This window comes from Chroicocephalus ridibundus, chromosome 5, assembly GCF_963924245.1.
Source record: "Chroicocephalus ridibundus chromosome 5, bChrRid1.1, whole genome shotgun sequence".
NCBI lineage: Eukaryota > Metazoa > Chordata > Aves > Charadriiformes > Laridae > Chroicocephalus > Chroicocephalus ridibundus.
Window position 1 is genome coordinate 50261902 of NC_086288.1, and position 20423 is coordinate 50282324.

General features: G+C 43.3%; 1 long non-coding RNA gene across 1 annotated transcript in view; it reads right to left on the reverse strand.

The window, feature by feature from the left end:
* LOC134516672 (uncharacterized) overlaps window positions 1-20122 on the reverse strand; it is a 61653-nt gene extending 41531 nt beyond the window's left edge. The window contains exon 1 of the long non-coding RNA XR_010071397.1: window positions 19983-20122. This is a non-coding gene — a long non-coding RNA (uncharacterized LOC134516672). The remainder of the gene's footprint in view (window positions 1-19982) is intronic.
* Between the last annotated feature and the right edge of the window lie 301 nt (window positions 20123-20423).

A 20423-nucleotide genomic window follows, 5' to 3' on the forward strand; every position in this document is an offset into this window, starting at 1 on the left:
TTCAGAAGGGAAAGATATGATCATATGTTAAACCTCACCATGAAGGTAGAAATCCTCAAAAAGTATTTTCTTTACCTGTATAAGCAGCTAGTGAGCGGGTTTTGAACTGTGTGCTTTAAAGGCGAGAGGAAGCTGTTGTAAAACAAGTTCTCCCATTCACTTGCTGTGCAACCTACAACAAACCACTTTAACCTCATTGCTCTCGTCACCAGTCCAAGAACAGCTCAAAGGGGAGAAAAGCTGCAGACTTTGGCTTGATCTGGGAGCCAGGGGACCTCGTTGTGTCCTCTTTGGAGGCAGGTGACACACCCAGAGCAGTGGGCCACATCAGGGATGGCTGTGGTGGGCCTGCTGACAGGGACAAGGCACTGGAGCTAGAGCTTCGGGCTTCTATGACAGCGTCATCCAGCTCCGTACCTTGTAGAGACCCTGCCATACTCTGACAGCGAAGCCCAGTTTGTGACAGTTGGGTTGTGCAAAACAAATGCCAGACACCAAAAGGCAGTTACTCAGTTGAGTAAAATCAGAGAGAAATTTGACAGGACTGGGATGATAGGCAAGAAGGTAAGATCATTCATGATCTAAAAAATAAGACCAACATCAGGTATTAGGCTGCTCATTCCGCCAGCCTCCACTAACAGAATAGCTTTTCTCAAAGGGAAGAAATGCCCTTTTTCTTACTGATACTCCTACCTCGTTTATTTGTATGAGCCAAGAGGACACTGTGCAAAACTGTATTTGTACCCCACCAGTCTGGGCATTTCTAGAGACAAAGGCAAGGCACTCAGCAAGTCTAAAGCCATGTGTCAAAATCCATCCTTGGCACAAGCCAAACTCTACAGTAAAGCCTTAGCGTGGTGCCGAGGAATTTGCTCACACAGCTTCACAACAGCAGCAAAAGGATACATTCTTCTCTATTTTTCAGTGTGTCTGGATGGTTTATCATGATGTTTCAGACCCTGAGGTAGGATTGGGTCTAGGTTGTTTTTTGGGATTGGCCTGAGCTGGCTGTCCCTCTCCATGACTGCAGAATGAATATCCCAGCATGGCACCAGGGAGCTCTATGCTGTGGCCAATACCACACTCCAGATGAGAGGATAAACTCAGGTTTTCAATTGCTTATGGCTGTAGTTGCTGTTTTGCACTTCTGGAAAGACTGAAGCTGCTCACCATGAGACCAAGCCAATTTCATAGCTGAATGACAACTGAAGAAGGATAAAACAGCAAACAAACTCATCCTGAAAAGTTTTCTGTACTGCATTTGGGTTCAAAATGTTCGCAAAGAAAGTTCTGTTAGTTTAGAGATTTGTTGGCCGAAATGGATACATTTTCCAGGGAAGTCAGCCAGTTTTTAAAGGAGGCCAAATCTGTTTCCACATGGAAATTGGCTCATTTTTGCAGTATAGATGAGTTCTGCATAAAAATATATTAAACTCCTTTTCCCGCCCACAACTGTATACGCTTTCATGCATCTTGATGGGAGAACTGCTATTCCATCAGCAACAGGGAAATGCAATTTGAACAAGTGCAATATTATGTAATTAAAATGACAGTCATGTCAGTATGGATGAGAGAGGGAGAAGAGAGAAAAAGTCTGCAAAACAAGAATTATCCAGTTCAGTCAGCTCTTGGAAATGTTTTTTCAATCTAAGCCCTCCTAGAAGCTGCACACGAGTACAGGTAGCTTCAACTTCCTTATTCTTCAAAAAAATAATCAACGCCTTAACAATAGAAAATGAAGTTCAAAAAAAATGTCCACAACCTGCAACATAACACAACTATTAACAAATGCATGGTATGTTGCCATTTATGAACAAAGGCCCAATTATACAGCTTGTTCAACTGTAATAGCCCTCATCCTGAGTGCATTTGGATAGCAAGTTTGTTCCAAGGAGCACACCCTCCTCAAAGAGTATCATGGAAAAAAGAGAAATGTTTTTTAATACGTACTGTACCGAAGAACTGAGATGTGCCGAAAAACACATAGCATGTACCAATGCCTCTCTCTGAAGTGTCTGCCATTTGGAATATTGTCATTTAAATACTTTGCCTGTTTAGTCTATTTTGAATGGCTTCGTTATAGAACTGGTGGGAAATTCTCCAGAGAAACTGGAAAAAATATGTTTTGGAAAGTATTTCATATTCAGGATTGTCAGAATGCCTCGTTTTAACCTTTTCAATGAAAGAAAAATTCAGTGCATATTGATACATGCACATGTATTCTATAATATGTATCTATAAAATATGTAACAAAATAATAGTAGCTTGACTCATAAATAAAATCCTTGGAAATGATCAAAGTAGAAGATTTCAAGTGGTCTGCATTAAATGCTAAAGGAGGGATTCAAGTCAAAAAATGTCAAAATTTTGGCAGTTTACATGGGATGGAAACCCAAGTCTTGCCCTTCTCTAATCTTACACATCCCAGATCAGTGGCATCTTTGGTAAACGAGATCCTAGTGCTGCCCATCACTGACTGACAGATCTGAGACCTTATGCCAGATGAGTTGACACTACGGGGACGTGTAACTCTGGCACTCGTGACCAGGCTGGGTACAGAGAAGAAAGCTGTGCACACATGTAGGAATCACAGTTCAGTTGCCAACTCATCTCTTATTGAGAAAGGTCATTGCTTCATTCAGGTATTTGCTAAATATAGGAAATGCGCAGGAAGCTGAACCCTTTGATCTTGAAATACTTGTAGGCTTGGTGCTATGAAAGGATGAGAGAAACATTTAAAAAGGATCGAGGGAAACAGATGTTTGGCTTCTTCCATCCGCTACCACTAAATCAGTCACTGGCCCAAACTAGTATTTAGCACAGGTGATTTTCCACAAAGCTAATCCTGCTTTCATTCAGGGCATTCTTCTTCCAATAAAAATCCATCTGCTTGCCTAGCAGACACCAGCATAAATTGTAGCTCATCCAAATGGGTCTTTCAAGGGGGTCTCTGCACCAAGGCTGAGAACCACATGCTGCTTAGTGAGAAATCACAGAGATGCTCACAGCTTGAGCCGTCTGAGTCACCAGCTGATGAAAAACTTGACTTTTTCCTGCTCTTTTTAAAAGAAACTTTAAAAAACAAATAAACCCTACAGTCAAGCAAGCAAACTTTCTCATTTTATAGGCACCCCCCCTTCCAGCCATGGTTAAATACACCACAAAATCCATTTTCTCATGGATTTTTTTTTTTCATTTATTTCCTGCTTGCCTCCTTTTGTTTTTCCACATGCATTAGTGTCATTTTCTCCTCCTGCACACAGGCTGTGAGCATTTAGTTCATCCTCTCCAACATACACAGCAAAGGGCTACCAACTGTTACATGCCCCAGCAGCTGCGTCCACATCCCCTTTGCAAACAAGAAGCCACACTGAGATGGCTTTTGCTAAAGAGGGCTGAAAGCAATAGTTTTGGTTCATGAAGTTTCAAAGTAAAGACACAACTGGAAATCGAGAAAACCAAGTCCTCCCCTTGCAAGCCGGCAGGGTTACCCCAGCCCTAATGTATCGTCAAAGCTCTCTGAAACATCCCCATGTCAGCCCAGGCCGAGTCCCCAGTTCACAGCTTTCAGCAGTCCCTGGCATCACAGTTTCTCATCAGCTTTTCAACTCTCCTAGCTAGTAATGCTCATTGTGTAGCAGACCCAGATGCTTATGGACCAGTCCATAAACACAGATAATTGCTTAAAACTCTTAACTCCATGCAACTGTCCAGACAATTATCTGCTTATGTATTTACATCATTCTTATTAACATTATGTCTCATCAGCTCCCATGCACTAATGGATTTTATGCTCTGCAAGTGCCCACTACAATGGAACCAAAAATAATGTCAACATTTGTTCCTATTTTTCTTATAAGTAAGTGCCAGGTTTTTCAGATCATCAAAATAGTTTTTTTATCTTGAAAATGCTACAAAAAACACACTGTCAACAAAAGCAAGTTTGTACTGGAAAGTTTACAAGTTCAACAAAAGTAATTCTGCTGCTTAACAAAACTGTGATTGCAAAAGAACTCAAAACATTTATACTGCCATGAGTGTAATTTAAGGATATTAGGAATTTAGCCTTTGCCAAATCTTTTACAGACAAAATGGTGTTTCGCCCTGGCTATGATATTGACCTTTAGGTTGCAAAATCTAGTAAGGTATTAGCAGTAAAACTACTATGAATGCTGAAGTTGCGTAACGGTACTGCAGCTTTACAAATAGATAAAGAATTTCACAGAGACAGCCTTCTGTAACTTTTTTTTAGTTGTTTATCATGGAAGTTCATTGTAAGACATAACTTGTTTAGCATCAGCATATAGGGTAACTTTGCTTACACCATGGAATTCAGTTCCCCGTTAAGTTTTATGAACAGCAAGTAACATGTCACTGTATTACAGTAAATAAACCTATGATTAAATCACTGGTCTTTCATCTCATAATTTTGAGTCAACCCAGATTTTGTGCAGCAAGGTAGAACAATTCTTGTGGATTGGGGACCAGAACAGAGCACAGACTTCTGCAAAATAAGTTCACCAAAGCTTAGTCAGGATGAAAACCATGGGAGGACGTTTTCCTTCTCTCCAATTCTGAGACAATTCTGAGCAAATACTTAGTAGAGCCTTAAGTGTCCCCAGAGACGAGAAAACACACTCGGTTCAGGCTACCAGAGATTTTCACATCCGCAATTAAAAAAAGTTCACAGAGATCAATAAAATACCTATCTTTTGAAATAAATGACTAAATAAAGGTCAACATTGTGATACATAACTTGAATCCACACACCTTTTCAGCTTTAGGTTTCCTTTGGGAAACTCTATTATGATCATCAGCAAAATCAACTGACATTTTTTCCTTTGCCCATAATACGCCTGTTACCTATAAAGGGTAATACGTGCTGTTCTGTTCATGGCCTTATGGACTGAAATTGGAGGTGAAAGTTGTTTTGGGCTAAAGGACTATATGGCTGATGTATTGCTTCCATTTATTATTTCATCTCATTCTATTGTGTTTTTCCTTATGGCACACTCAATAGGCTGTAATCATGGGGAACAAGATAGAAAGGGTAGGGCAAGTATTGTATTTCCTGCCTTGGCTGGTGCATAATTTTTATTAGTGCTTAGTTTGAATCACAACTTTAAGATAAGGATCCAGCATGAAGGACTAGAGACACGGCGTTCTGCGCTTAAACCTCCAGTTATTTTTTTTTTGTAAGCAAGCAATATAAAGAGTTAATACACTGCCCACTTTTTTATAGCTGAAAAAATTTGAGCTTTTGTTTAAAAAAAAAAAGGGAAATGATACAGTGGTGCTTAAAAAAGTTGTTTTTCCAGCTCCTTTGGTACAACAATTGTTTGATATAAACTTGCATGACACTGTGAGCTTCCTCTCTGCTAATAGCCCAAATGTTCTTTTTCCAGCAGGAGGAAAATGCCTGTGTCCAGGGTGAGATCACACCGGCTGCCCCAGAATGAGGAGCCCCACCGCGGTGCCAAGGCAGGGCTCGGCAAGCACACTGAGCGCATGGGGAGTTTGGCACGTACAAAGGCTGGAGGGATACATGTATATGGAAATATGTGCATGGTGGGGGGATGTGTGTCTTTTTTAAAGGAAAAGCAACGTACAGTGTGGCCTGTAAGGGACAAGAGGATGTGAGATAAAAAATGAACTGCAGCTGTTTGCTTATAAAGAAGAGCAGGGTGTGTTTTGCTGGCCCTCAAGCCCTGAGCACTCAAATAAAGATGGAAGAGTTTGCACCAAAGCAGCTGAGATGTGGGTAGCGGGCATGGAGAAGGGGCAGCCTCCAGCTGAGAGCACAGCAGACAGCCAGGGACAGAGTCAGCAAGAGGCTTAGGGACCAGCATCCCTGATCCACTCCCAACAAACAACATCCCCCTTGCAGGAATGGCCATCCCGAGGTATGGACATCCCATATCTGGCCCTGGGGCTGGGCAAATCAGAGGGCAGTAAACTCTGGCAGCAGGTTCCCAGAGACCAGAGGGCCAGAGCCGTGCTTTGATCAAGGTGTCTCTGATGACTTTTGGGAATTAAGCCTGAGGAAGTGAAAGAAAAATTTCCGTACAGCCACATGGCTCTTGAAATAATAGAAACCACTTGAGAAGCTGCAGGTTAGGACAGGTCTAGAGATTTTAGAAGGTTTCAGTAAAATCTTCAAGTGCTTCTTGAGGTAGCTTGTTGAAGTGGAGATCTTGCCAGATTGTTACTCATAAAAAGAGTTGAAAGATCCCAGAAAAAGGTCTCGCCTAGAAAAGCAGGTTGCATCAACTCAGGTCATCCAACATTTTCACAGATTCAACTGCCTGATGGAGGGGGCGTGTAACTCCCAGCTATATCGTTTACTCACATAACACCTTATATGTGCAAGAAAAATGCATAATGGACCCAAATAGACCCTGAGATGCTTCAAACTCTTTGTTCCAGGAGTGCAAGTGCAGATGGAAGTGTGTGTCCCTTATGATGGGCCTCCACAGGCAGGCTCCTCCTCTGTCTGCTGCCAAGGGGACACCGGCAATGACCTTTCCTGAAAGGTCCCTTTCCTCACCTCAGACACCTCCTGGGAACCCTGCAGCAGGTCTCTCTGCAAGACCAAGGTGTACAGCTCTGAGATCCTTCTGGGATCGGTCCCTCCAGCCGGGGTCTGCAGGGACCCTCTTTGGCATGGCCAACGCTCCCTGCCTCCGCCCAAGGAGCAGGAGCAGGCACACAAGCAGTTATCATGCTCAGCAAATGCCCTGCAACACCCTGACTTGCCTTCAGTTAACCACTCCCTGGATTTCTCACTGTGGGCGTTCTCCAAAACCACAGACATTTGATATCTGTACACTTCGCCTCAGTCCTTTTGCTTCAGTAGCTCTCAGTGGGCCTGTCAAAGTGACGGCATAGATATTGCAACAGTAAAATGGAGGAAAGTGCTGAAGCTCTTCCATGCCAGATGTGCACCAGTTAATTTGGGATGGCAAGAAGCCCACAGTGGCCAGTTCCTGTGTCCTGTCCAACAAGCGATGACATTCTCTGATTGCAAACATGATCCTACGCACCTCAAAGACAATTTTAGTCACAGGCTAAATTGTATAAATCTGCTTTCATAAAAGATAAAAATCTTCCCTTGTATTTTTTTCCACAGCTCAATTAACTATTGTTTTGCTCAGCATGTTTTAATCATAAGTAAGTTCATTAATAGATGTGCTCTTTGGAGTCATGGGGGACTCTGTGATACGATGGCATTAATCTTTTTGAATAACATCATTAATATCATTTGCCCCTTAAAGGCACCCACTATATCCCCCAGGCAATTATAAAACTTTGTTTCATGGTACTGAATGAGCTCATGCAGCTAAAATGACTACAATGCATTTCTGCGTAATATTGCTGTTACTTTCTTCCTATTTATTTATGCTACTAATCAGACACTATTAGAACTTGTTTGTGAGCATATTTGTCCTTTTGCTTTTAAAGCCACCAGCTCAGCTGGCTGCCCTCCACCTGGGTCTCAGGAGAGCTGTCCTACAGAAGGGTCGTGAAAGAAGGAGGAGATCTAGAAATCCCTAAACTGGGAGCTTTTTGAAAATTCTCTTCAAAGTAACCAAGGCGTTGTTTTACAACTAAGGCCTGATCCGGTTAGAAGGACTCCCACTGAATTTAGTAGGCGCTGGGGATGTTGCTGAACCCTGCCAGCATTCCTACCAGGCTTACTAAAACAAAACTCCCAGTTTCTGGGTGAAGAGGCACTTTTCTCCCCAGAGCTGAGAAAGGTGAAATTGCTGCATCTCCACACAATGAGAGGCTGGGCCATGTTTATTAAAGATTCCCAACACTGGACATATGTGAATAGATGAGTATATCTTTATATTCTCCCTACAGCCACTTACATCTTCTCGTCCTGGAGTCAAGATTCAAACTTCCAAAGAATTTGGGTTTATTTCTTATTCATCCTACTTCCTCACCAGTAAAACAGAGATACAGCCCTTCTCTCCTTTATAAAGCAGGCTGAGAACTATAGATAAAAATTCCTCTACAGAGGTGAGATATCGTAACTTTTTCATGAGTGTACTGGGTAGCTGCTGTGTGCTTCGAGCAGAGCAGCAAAGTTTGTGGGTTTGCTTTGTTTATTCTGTCCATATTTGGATGGGAAGAGGCATAGGCAGTAGATGAAAGTAGTTCATATAATAAAACTGGGTTTGGATGAAACTCAGCAGTATATTACTGTTTCATTTTAGCACTCCTGAAATAGTAAGGCCTTGTCAAATTCAGTCCCAGAGGAGAAGACCAGACAGATTTCAGTTTCAACATGTGCCACATAGTTGCACTTTGCCATATTTGCTCACATTATGGCATATATGTGTGGAGGAAGAGGGGAAGAATTTCCCCTTTTCTAAGCTGTAAAACGTCTTTCAACACCTCTGTTCTTTACTGCAATACCAATACATCATTACTGGTCACAGAGCGAGGCAATTACACGACTACAGACACTCTATCTGCAAGCATGGGCATCCAAAATGTGAATCCAGATCAGATTTAAGCAGGAGGAATGAATGCTTTCTTCTTAAATTCCATATCTCAAAAAAAACCTCCCACACTTTTTGCTACCTCTTTCACTTCCAGCTATGCACAAATTCCTGAATAAACGACCACAACCTTTTCCTACAGGGCTTTTGACCAGGGGTTTGACTGATGCTCCCACAGGTAAGATGCACTTCGAGGTTGCAAGTTGCATGAAGAGAAGAAAAAGAGGAGCGTTTCACTAACAAGGAGCTTTGCTAACCCTTGAGAACAAGGGGGAGTGGTCAGATGTTACCCACAACCTGAGAAAAGTGCTATTTGGAGCTTTGGGTGCCAGACCTACCTGGTGGGGGAGGTACAGGAGAGGAAGGGGAAGCTGCATTCAAAGAAGGCAATGTTGGAAGTTAACCTGGAGTCTGAGATCAGGGGAAGAGGCATTATCAGAAACATCCTTTTGCCCATTGCTGGCTCGGACCGGTAGGAGCAGAGGACACAACCATCCTACCACACATGGGTGCTGCTTCTCCTGGAGGTCAGAATCTGGATTTCAGCAGCAAGCGGGCTCCTGGGAGCAGAGCATCCTCACAGCCCCTGCAATCTGAGAACCAGTAAAGTCTCCAGGTGATTCTGCTGCCAAGTGTAACGATGCGGGATGAAGAAATGCAGCCACCTCACTGAGACCAGCCCAGCGTACAAAGTCAGGGTGTCCTACTGACCAAACACAAGCACTTGGGGACCTGGATGTTCCTCCCAGCTGTGCCACAACGTCCTTCCTGACATCAGGAAAACCTCTGCGCCACAAATGCCCCCTCTATAAAGAGAGAATACCATCTCCTTTCTCCCACGCCTGGACTGTCCGGGCTAGTTAACCATTTGGACAGGGATTTCATCTGGCTGCAGCTTTGCAGATAAGAGGGCACAGTGGGAGCCCTGATCCCAGCCAGGGCCTCCAGGCACAACAATAATGCGAATGATTAGCAGCGGTGAGCAGTTAGGGCAGGCAGCAGCCCTGCCTCTTGTCTAGCTCACACCACGCGCATCAGGGCTCCTAAATATCTCTCCTAGTGATATTTACGGAGCGGCCAGAGTCGTGGATGCTGCTGACCCAACAAAAGGAGGATGAGGCAGGTTTTCATCATGCCTCCTTGCCTCCATGTGGGCATGCAAGTTTAGGAATACTGAAGAAATAATTCCTTGGCTGCATCTTAGGCACAGGCCGGAGCAAACTCTCTGCTGACAGCAGATCTGTTGCAGAGGAAGCTGCCTCTAAAACAACATATCTGGTTTAAACCCACTTTCAGTGCCTTCACCCAAATCTTCCTGCCAAAGTTCGGATCTCCCCGCATATTCCACTCCTCTGCCTGCTCCTGCCTCGTGCTCCCTCTCCCTCCATCTTCCTTCCCACAGCCGTGGGAACAGACTTCATCACTTGAGAAAAATGCCCTGCTCATACCCCCCGCTGTTGCTTGAAGCAGACAAAAAAAATTAAAGTCTTTTGAGCAGAGAATCCTTGTCAGGACAAGAAATAATACTGACCTCAGTAAGGATGGCATGTACTGCCGGAGAGGTGGTTCAGGCTCTGTGCGCTGCAACCAGCTGTCTGCACGACTACAATACAGTGTGGAGTATATGGAATATAATTTCCCTCTCCATTTACATTTAATACAATGGCTTTGGACCACACATTATTTAAAAAAAAAAAAAAATGAAGTCTGGGCACTTGGCTTTCACTAATGGCTTGTTACTCCTCTAACACTGTCTCTTCAGTGCAGAATGACGGAGTGATTTGTGTCTCTCCCAAAGACTCCCCTAGCCTGCTTCCCTACGCTGCCTGAAATTTGCTACTTTTTTAAAATAATAACACCTCTGTATAACAGTAGGAGGACTGGACTCACATGGGTGGTCTCTTATAATGAAGATAGAGTATCTGGGAACAACATTTTAATGTGTTTTTCTTCTAATTGAATTTTTCCAGCGTTTGGGATAATTATTTCTACCAATTAGCCCAGTGGTATTGTTAGCTGGAGGCAACCGGTCCTTCTTCAGGCCTCTGACAGAAGTTTACAGTATGCACAATGGTGCATAGTCCAGTTTATGAGAAAAAAATTGCCCCTCTGCTCCCAAAACTATGGGAAAGGACTCCATTGTGAGACAAATATTTCCCATGGAAATTGTCCTGAGAAGCCTCATAAGGGCCCATGTTTCAGATAAAAGCAAGGGGGTGGAGATTTTAAAATAAAGCTCAGGAAAGAGGGGGTTATGCCTGAAGGGGAGAGAGTGGCACAGGAAAGGGGAGGCAGCGGTCAGACTTGACGAGGCATGGGGCAGCTTTCGTCCTCGTACCCTGCAATGTGTTAGGGGACGTGCTAAGCCCCACCACTCTGTGACCAAGCCTGTCCTCAACGATGAAAGAAGAGGTCAAGATTTAATGATAGTAAATGCGTTTGGAGTAAATTTTCAGCCCTTCTTTACAAACATAAGAGCTAGGCACTGGTTTTTCCTAATAAGTGAGAGCTGAAAGATGATGCAGATGCATGTGTCGGAGCAGTGGCCTTGGGCACAAGCCTGTAGTGGCTTTGCCTTACGTCAGCCCTGAGCAGGAAGCGTTTTAGCAGCCTGCAGAAGGAAGCTGTTAATGCTGAGGAGAGAGGCCTGGCAAGAATTCAGCGCAAAGACCCTGTGGCAAAAATATACAATTGTTATAAAAGTAAAGACTAGTGAGGAGTAGTGTATGAGCTGGTAGAAAATAGGCACAACACTGGGGAATTTTAATTCAAGACTTGCAGGATCAAAAATCTCTGCCTGGGCAAAATTCAGTTAATGAAAGCAGAGGAACTTTTCAAGTCAAAGATGAATGAGAGCTTCACATAGCACAAAATGCAAATGCTGTGGTGATGATGGCCATATAAATATGAATTCTTACCTACATCTAAAAAAAAAAAATCTCCCCAAGTTTTCAAAGAAAGTAGGGGGTAAAATGCTCCCCCTATAGAAATTTCTCAGTGAAATCCTTTTCATTATAAAATGCTTATTCTTGGAAAAGGAAGCTCTTTGTGGAAGCAGAAGAGCGTCAGGAAAGACACCTCTGCCTCAGGTTGCAGCTTGCGTCCATGGTGGCAGAAACACGATTCACCCCAGGACACCCACGACTTGCTGAAACCCCTAGTTTTAGGTACCTTTTTTCATTGCCATTTCATGTCAGTGTTAAAAGGCCACTGCTGTATCTGTACAAGGAAAAGCTGCCGCCTCTCCAGCACAGTCCCAGAATGGGATGGAGCCACAATGGTGCTCAGAGGCCAATCATGGGCATTGCCAGAGTTGCCTGATGGGTATCAAGGTTTTACCAGTTTAGGATCTGCCCCTAAACATGCAACTACAATCAAATAAAACTTCCAGCAACTTCTATTACTAGTGTAGGAAAAGCATAAGAGAACGCTGAGGGAAGATTGTTGCGAAACCAAGCCACAGGGGAGATTTGGGGAACAAACACTTAATGTTCCTACAGTAGGAAAGTAGGTATGGTAAAGCGGAATGGCATTTTAAAGAGAAATGCTGTAAAGATAACTCGTTTTATGAGATTTTAGATGTGTGTTTGTCCCGATGTTCCTCCCTTTCCTTCCCTCCCCAGTAAATTCTCCCTATACGGGGATGGTCTCTGAAATGCTGTTAGCAATTTCAGTGCTTTAGCGAAGAAGCAGAGAATCTATTACTAAGATAAAAGTCCCAAACAACCATTTTAGCATGTGCTGGATGCCTTGGCAGTGAGTCTTTTGCACAACAAAGAAGGACTGAAACTTCAATAGGATCACTAACACTACGACTGAGGAGGTATGGCACAGGGATTTAGACTGATCTCCCTGAGGATTACAGAGCCAATTCATGAAAATATGAGAAATACAAATCATCCACACCTATTGCCTTCACCATGACACCTCTTTCTTTATTAAACTTTTAATAAAATGTATAAATAAATGTCTTTAAGCAATATACCTCTATTTGACATTGCTTCTCCATGGAAGCAATGGCCCCAGTTTTTCTAAGGACTGGAAGTCCTATGGGCAGAAATCAGATAATCCATCTGCCTAGAACATTCCCAATGCCTCTCTGAGCTGTTCTGCCAAATCTGCAGTGACGGAGACCCTACAATACCCCTTGTTAATCTTAATTTCATCTGAAATGTGAAAAAATAAGGGTAAGCATCTTTAAGGCATAACTGGATACAAAGGAGGTTTCCTAACTTGAAAAAATATTGTTTGATTTTTCTTTTACATTGTCACTTATTCTATACATTTCAAACCAGCAGTATCTAGTGTTTGGATCTCAGTTTTAACCATCTCAGACTAGTTTGTACTGGCTTCTACAAAAGATGAGCAAGCTCTGTTATGGCTCCAGGTAGGAAAGGGTTTTTACTGAGATCACACCATAATAAATTGCCTGGTGTCTGTTATAGCAGAGCTTTAGTAACTTCAAGAGATGGGAAAAAAAAAAAAAAAAGAGATAAAATCTCAACTACAAAATCTTGAAGCAATTCCTTAAAAAGAGAGGTCTGCCTCAGATTATAAGGAAGTCCCACTGTGATTTTCCACAAGCTCCTACGGAGAGGATTAAAATAGTGAATCGGGCAGTAGTCAACAGGGACACCCTGGATCAGGCCTAATGTACATCCATGCAAGACCTTTTTTAACGTGTAAGCTAGCATCAGATGCTTTAGAGGAAATTCACGCAGCTGTGGGATAATCTGCCTGCCAGGACAATTTCTTCCTGAATCTTTATACTTAAACACTTAAACCCTGAAGAATGAGGTCTGATAATATTTCCAAATCTCTAGTTTTGTTAGCTTTAGAATTATAGCGCTCTCTGCACTTGCAATCAGTATAGAATGTCCAATTCCTACTTGAACCTTGCTAAATCCTTGCCTTCAGAGAGGCTTGGTTTCAACAGTCTATCTAGACTTTGTCAGTAAAGGTAAGGAGAAAGAAAAAAATTTGCAAGTGCCTTAGATATCAGAACCAGCTCCAGGAGAACATAACACTGGGAAAGATGAAGAAGCGTAACTTCCAAAGGTCAGAGAGCAAACATCTGAAACAGCAGAAGAAAAGCCATCTCTCACCCCAGAGATTTAAGATAACTGTTAGAAGAAGCAAATAATTTTGAAGGATACTTGCTTCCGCCATGCAAAAGCAGGTTTTCATTGGTAAATATGTTAACCCGAAGCTATTTAATATCACTTTTGCAACAGATGTTGGCTACATTTGCACATAGGAACTCAAGGAAATGGTTGAGGTGGATGCAAAGAGTCATGAATGTGGGTACTTGGAAATACTTTATAAGGCAAGGTAGCTTTCCTGCAGGCAGTGGATCTCTGCCAGTTGCACAAGATGAAGATCTGGACTACTCATTAAAGGTTTCAGATCTTCAGGAAAAGAGGTAGGCATGTGTTCAGAGTTGGGCTCCCTGACCTGAAAACCCAAGGAGAGAGTGGCAGAATGGAGCAGTATATCTGAAACCCTCTCAGATAACTATAGGTCATAGCTCAGTGATGCACTGACAATCACATTTAGTTCTTACAAAGAAAAAATTGCTCATATTTCTGGAGGGTATGCTGGAAAAGGGATTTTAATTTTGCACGTCTTTTTAAAAGACAAAGAAGGGCACTGCTAATGAGGTATGAGAGCCCTGCTTCTGCTAAAGATGTGAAAATAGTCCTAAATATCTGGGTAAAGCAGGAGTTGGTTTAAGGTAGCTAAAACTTAGTATCAGGACATTACATTTTTAGATTAAAATACATACAATCATTCATTTCTCATTATACACAGACATTTCTGGGCAAAAATGTGGAATAAGACCAAAAGAGACCACCTCAAGACAGGGTAATGACCCACCTAGTCCTACCCCTACCTGTAGGGAAAGGAAATACAGCACGTATAGATCAAGTGTTTCCATAATGTACCCTCCCAAAGTGCAGTCATCCGGGGATTTACCAAGCTGGAAGAACATTGCATTTAACAACTGCTCATGGACTCTTCCTCCTTGAAAAAGACTTTTTGAACTCGTTTATAATTTTGGCCTCCACATCATCCCTAGCAACGAATTCCACTGGGTGAAAAATTAGTGCTTTGGTATAATTTATTTTTAAACCTGGTAGTTCGACTGGGTGTCCTTGACTTTTTGGGTTGTATTCACCTTCTGCACACGGTTCAGGATTTTGTGCGTCTTCACTGCACTGTTTTCAGCCACCTCACTTCTAAGCTGAAGGGTCTCAGCCTATGCATGAAAATTACTCCCAGTTCTCCTATATCTTTCTGAACGTAAGGATGACTAGGATTACACTTCATGTCCAAAGTAGGAGGAGGACACAGCATTGTGTACATGTTCTCTCTTTTACCCAGAAAAGTGCATTTTAAAACAAGATAATACAAGATTCGCTAAGGTCACTGTAAAGCCTCATTGATTTTATTGTTTCTTCTCACAAGCTCTCCACACTAAACCAGTTTTTCAGGACTGTATCCTTAGATCCTATAGACTTGGCTCTTTCTCCAATAAACTTCAAAGCAAAGCCCTCATGTACTTTAGCAGGCTCTTTTGCTTTTGCACTTGAGTTGTATAATTGTTAATCCAAAACATCCTGCCTCAATGCCGCCAAGCACTTTAAAATTAAAATACACCAAAGCTTGGAAAAGTTATACAAGTCACCCCAAAAATAGTTGGCCTGCCATTTTCTGCCTGATACCATATAGTGTTGCAGTGAATATTTGGTGTGTCTCTGGATAATCCCTTGCTCCAGTAGGTGCGCATGCTCATGTCTTGGGCTCTGTACCAGGCACCAGAGCTGATTGCAACATCAGTCAAAGCTCCCAGGAAATCAGCTTTCTGGAGTCACTGCTGGAGCTGGATTAGCCAGGGAAGATATTGCACAGAGGTTCAGATTTCACAGCATTTCTTCACTCACCACAACCAAAGAAGACACTTACTCCTAGTTAGTTCATTCATTACCCACCTCCTTTCTCCTCGTGTTGTTGCTTTGGGTTTCAGGGTGTAAAGTCTCACGGTGTGTGACCCACAACCTTGGTGCCTTGTGCCCATCCAGTTACCCTTCCTCCTTGCCTGCATCCCACTGGGAGTCACACAGGTTGTTCTGTCCAGACTGCTATTTTGCTGCTGTGTTGGGAGGCACTGAGGAAGGACCAGGCCAGCTCCCCAGGAGATGTTCCCAAACAGGGGATACAAAAATGCCCTTTGCCAGAGACCTTTCAGCTGGTGTAAAGTGGTGAAGATGATTGACACATCCAAAGGTTTGAAGTACCGACTGTTTTCACATGACAAAAAGGATGGACTACATTTGTCCTGGTTCCTTTTATGTGCACAGTCCCAGGGACTGTGAGGTGAATCCTGGGAGATATTTAGAAGAGCCTCACTATTCCAAATAACAGTTAAGAATTAATGAATGGATATTTACCAACATGTAGAGTTGCCATGTTCAACACAGTTGGCAACTGGTAACCTTCAATTCATGCAGGATCGGACCTGTTTAAGCCATTAATCCTCAAAACCTGTTGAAGCAGCCAGGTTCATTGTCCTTATTTTGCAGAAAGGAAGAGCTCAGGCAGCAAAATTGGGTGACTTGTCTTTTTCCACAGAGAGAATTTCTCCTTTAGCTCTTCTTAGTGGTGCCAAAGATCCCACTTTTTCTAAAAGAATGGGCTTAATTGGAAGTCATCTGCAAGATAGGATGCCTTTGGATCAATCTAGGTTCAGGAAAGGAAGACTTAGACCACAGGCTGCCCTGGGATGCTTTTCACTGCACCTCTCACATGACAGTCTCACACTCACACCCTTGTTTCACGTCTTTCAGGCAGATTCAACTCCCTCCAAATAATTCCTGGATTAAAAGAGCAGGCTCGTGCTCATCCAGTGCTGAACACCTCCTGTTCCTGCTGCAGGAGGAATGAAGCATGCTCAGGTAAATAAACTGCATAACAACTTAGCATTATCCAAAATTAGGACAGGTGAGATGAGAACCAGCATTTCCTGAAGCTAAACTGCATGTGTGTGCTACAGAACACCTTTCTTTGTAACGTTCAAGGCTTTCTTTTTTAAAGAAAATTTATATTTTCGGAAAATGATAAATCAATACAGAGCATTAAACATGGTTCATGGTAACAAGAAACCAATAGAAGTTTATAACCAATCAATCCACTTAACTCTGCCAAAGCAATAAACCACCATGGGGGTTATAAATGGTTGAGCTGAGTTTGCGGTTTTAAAATGTCATCCAAAATCAATTGCTCCCCCAATTAGACCGTTAGTTGTCAACAACTTAGTTAAATAACAAGCCAGCGGTTCACATCTGCTTGGGAACAGAGTCAGGCTTGAGCTGTTTCCCTGGCTACTTGAGATGAATTCATGTCTGTTATCATTAACATGAGTGAGGGTAGGAAAGCAAAAAACTATGCTGGAAATGAAATCAAGTTCTCCTCCCACTGCCTGAAGCACATAAATCTTCTAAGTTAATGGTGCCACAGAATAGGTGTGTGATTGATTGACTTCAGTGGGGGTCGGGGACGCACAAGAAATGTGGGGTCAAGCCCCACATACCACTGACCTTTCTGAGGAGGTGTGTGTTACTGCAGCCTCCACCAAATCTGCTGCTCAGTGCCCACTAACGTCATTAGTATCCATCTACACACAGCACCGATGACCCCTGCAGACCCCTTGCTTTGCTTCATCTCTATGTGAGAAGCAGCAGAAGACCTGTGCTGTTAAGAGGGCCCAAAAAGATGTGAAACTCAGCTCCTGCCCTTGGCCTTTGGGGTTCGTGGTCACCAGGCATCAGTGTGGAGACGGCTCCTACCTGAGGTCAATTCCATCCTTTCTCTCCATGGGACAGGGTCAGAGATGCTGCACAGAAGGACGAAGGTGAGACTTGTGAAATATAGCCCAGTAGAAGAGGAAGAGAGCATCTGGGGTACACCAGCTCTGGGACAGCGGGATAGCACCAAGCATGGCTCACACGAGAGTGCCTAGTGCCCTGGCGACCTCCCTGATGGGCTAATCCCAATGCTACTTCATTTTGGTACACCTTGGCACATACTTGGCATCCCGATGTGACTGTGGTGGTGGTGGTGGTGTATTGCCCATTGCGAGTGAGGATAGACACTGCAGTAACCTGATGTCAACTAACTTCACCTTGTTTCTTCCAGTGGGACCAACAGGAGTCAGGTCTTAGCAGAGGGAAAATTTAAAAATTAAAACTAATAAATAAATACAACCAGGAAGCCTGACAGAACTTATTCTCTTCTCACACCAATTTTATGCTGTTGACTCTCGAGGGATGTCAGTGACATATTTCCAGGGTTTGCAACAACATCAGCAACTATATCACGCATTTTGCATTCGCTGTCTCTCGCATTTCCAAGCACCGTTGCTCAAGACAGAGGCCATGAGTCTGCTTCCTTCGTGATTTGCACTCCTATAGCTGAGCACAGGGTGGTAGATTATCAGGTTGTCATTTTCAGATGCACAAAGCACCCAGCTATGAAGCAGTGGTAAGCCAGACAGCAAGAAGTTCGGCTGGGAACAAACATAGGAATCAAGAAAAGCCATTCTTGACTACACTCTTTCTAAGCTAGTTTATTTTGGCTCTTGGTAGCATTTCCACCAGTGTCTAAGCAGGCAGCTCTGCCATGCTGGAGCTACCTTTTGGTAGACACATTCAAGAGCATCATAGAGGCAGCCACTGTGTTAAGAAAGGCCCATAGGAAGAGCTGAATTTGGTGGCTAAAATGCAGTGTCATGTGAGCACTTTTATGTATTTTAGAGCGCCTTCATGTATTTTTCAAGGCAAAATGAACTAAGTCAGTGCCACAGCATAGCTACTTTCACCCAGAGATTTCAAAGCAGGGACAGGCAGTTCTCCCAACAGCCTTTTTCCTTGCTGTCATCACCATGTTACATGTGTGAAAAACAAGTGGGCATAAAACCATCACATTAGCATTACTCAAAGCCCAGCCCTACCCTTGCACCGCTCTAGCCTCTGAAGCACATCCTGTCCTCCTTGTGCGCAGTTATTTATATTTCTTCATGCTGTCCTTTCCGGCAGGCTGTTCTACTTAACACCCTGCAAGAGGAGAATTCCCAGCAGGACCTCTCTGCAGCAACACTGGTTTTAACCTACCATTATAATGACCATAATTTAGTGCCATTGTATTTCTAACACACACCCCCACACACACCCTCCAGTGTTAAGCATTAACCTTGGGCCCACTATTGACTGCTAAAGGCATCTGCTGCAATCATATGGGAAATATTGAGCATTATTTGGCTCTTCAGGAGATGAAGGCATACAGAGGTCCATGCTGTGTTGTTTCAGGGAAGAGCAGGAAACGTCTGCGCAGAGCCAGTTTTAAAATCAGCCTTTAAATTGGGCTTTCATAACTTCTGCTTCCAAAGGTTGGTTCAGTGAAGCACTAAATCCTTTCCACAGCCCTAGGATTCAGAAGGCACAGAGATTTCCTTGATGATCAACCTTGTTAGCTCCAAGGACCTATTCTTTTGGAGCCCTCATTGTGTGGCAAGAAGAAAGAAAAAATGAGTTCTTGGAAGTAAAGACCCTCCTTCTGTTCAGGTTTGAATAAAGAAAGGGTCACTGCCCCTGAAGGCTTGCCTCCCTCTTTTCCTTTTCTTGGGCCACATAAATAGAAGAGTAACGCCAGCCCATAAGCTGAATACACCAGGTTCTGATCAGTACACCAAACCTTTTGCAACACATGAAACTCATATACGCTGTCACGTGCGCGGGGTGTCACGTGCACGTTAATCCTGCGCAAGATTGAATGTGCAGATTCTTGTCTTTCTGTGGCCTGCATCTCCTGTTGCATAATGCCCAAACAGCATTCTGCCCTTGGAATGAAAATCTGAGAATGTTTTGAACTTTTTTCAACCTGCAAATCGAAAGCTGGTAGTTGGATTATTAAGTACTGATGGAAGAAGTACTAGAAAGTGGGAATCCTAAAATCCTAAAAACTGTCTCATTTTCCTTTGTGTTCAGAGGCCCTGGCAGGTCTCACTCCCCCTTGTTTCTTCTCACCCAAACCTAACAGCAAAATCCTTCCCACCAAGTCATCTGTGACCTTCAGCCTTTTACTTTTTCAGTGTTTTGAAACACCTAACATTCATAAAAGCAAGATCTATCTAATTGAACTGTCCTCCTCTGCTCCCTCATACATCTCAGAGTAGCAGCCTGGAGGCACCCTCCAAGAAGGTCCTTCACGTGACTGCATCCCGCACCCTGTATGGGGACACCCGTCCCTATTAATAGCACTTGGGGGCGTCTAAAAATCCTGTCCTGTTTGCAGACACATAACCGACCCAAACAGTATACACTCAAAGGAGACAAAAATCTCATTGTTCCTTGATGTAATATGGCGTGCTAATTATACCACCTTCTCTACAAAGAACAATAAGGTTGTTGCACTTACCCAAAGCCACGTCAGAAAGCTGTGACAGAGCCACTGGGTAAGATCAGGTGCCCTCGGTTCCTGTCCGGACCTACTTCAGACAAACATTTCTCAGGGACGGCATTGCACCAAAAGCTTTCCTACACCCAGACCTGTACAGGTTGAGGTGTGCAGCTGCATTGCCTGTGTCTCTCAGACACCCACCCTCTTACAGACAAATGCAAGGTCGGTTGGACAATATTTTCTCCTCAGCAAATCCAACTGGCTATTCCTTATCACCACATTAATCTCTAGGTATGTACAGTTTGATTATGTTTTATTCCAGTGCCTTTCCTGGAAGTGTTGGGGCTGACTGCTTTATTTAATTCCACCTTCCTCTCTTCTTTGAATACAGAGATTATATCTGTGCCCCCCCCAAGCTGCCTGCTTTCCTTTACACCCTCCGGTGAATATATTCCATTT